General features: G+C 38.7%; 1 long non-coding RNA gene across 1 annotated transcript in view; it reads right to left on the reverse strand.

The window, feature by feature from the left end:
• Positions 1 to 1,255, reverse strand: part of LOC144651358 (uncharacterized) — a 7,250-nt gene continuing 5,995 nt past the window's right edge. Inside the window, exon 3 of the long non-coding RNA XR_013570305.1 lies at positions 1 to 596. This is a non-coding gene — a long non-coding RNA (uncharacterized LOC144651358). The remainder of the gene's footprint in view (positions 597 to 1,255) is intronic.

Genomic DNA, 1,255 nt, shown 5'->3' on the forward strand with positions numbered 1-1,255 from the left:
GGGGGCTGGAGCCCCGAAGCCCCGGTTTAGCGTGTTCTGAGAGAAATAGTGGGAATCTAGGCGAAGTTTTCGTTTAAAAAAGAGTTTTAGGTACTTGTCTGAGTCATGACGTCACTCGCGCGCGTCGCTGTTGACTGCTTCTCTCTCTCTCTCTCTGCTACGCAGGCGACAACAACAGAATTCAGGGCCATTTTGGTCCACCGCATTTACATGTGTCGGAACGCTTTGCAGAACGAAGCATAACACAATAGATGGTATTCTCAGGCCCCGTCCACACTGACCCGTGTAAATTTGAAAACGAAGAAATTTGAATACGCCGCGTAGAATGCTTTCCGTCCACATTAACCCGGGTAAATTTGAAAACGATACCCAAGTTTTTGAAAAGTACCGTTTTCGGTGACCAAAACGGTACTACAGTGTGGACGGTTGGCCTATCCGGGTAAAAAAAGATGCGTTTTCAAATTAACCCGGGTCAGTGATCACGTGATACTCTCTAGAGAGCTGTTCCCGTTATTCATCTGGAAATCATTCATTCATTTCCACGTGTATTTGTTTGAAGTTGAAAGAAATAATTCTCTAGGGCAACATCACGTGGTCTGAAATGGGACAAATAACAAACGAAGCTAAACGGGCGACGTCTATTTATTAGCCAAAAAAAAAAAAACAATTTAAAATTCAAAACTAACAACACTACTTTGTATTTAGAGTGTTTTAAAATTGAACGTTGTAGATTTGTCAGGGAGCTTGCGTTTTTTCAGTTTTCCACTTCTTTCGAATGCAAATTTGCGGTAAGATAGCTACATACTTCACATGTATGCAAACACAGGGGCGAGTAAGATAGTTTATGTAAACTTGAACCGCAGACGATCGAATGTTTACATTATTCCAAACTTTTTCGAGTGTTTCTATCATGCTATGTAAACTACGCGTACGCTTACAACTGTATTCGTATTTTTCAGCCTGTCTCGCTATAAACTTGATTGTTTATTAATATATCTGTCTTGATTTAATAAAAGGTGTCTAAAGATTTTGACACAGCTCTAGTTCTAAAGACATATTTTTGCAAGAAGCTTTGAATGAATCGACTAGTTATAGCTCATGTTCAACGTAAATTACTCTAATGAATCTCTTTATGAACCAAAAATACTGCATTTACGGCATTTTGTTCAAATCATGAATTCTACCAATTTAATTAACTTGTTTACAACATGAAATAACATCAAATGAAAACAAATTTTTAAAGCGCCGGAGCGAG

This window comes from Oculina patagonica, chromosome 4 (assembly GCF_052425735.1).
Source record: "Oculina patagonica isolate OP01 chromosome 4, crgOcupat, whole genome shotgun sequence".
In the NCBI taxonomy this organism is placed as follows: Eukaryota; Metazoa; Cnidaria; class Anthozoa; order Scleractinia; family Oculinidae; genus Oculina; species Oculina patagonica.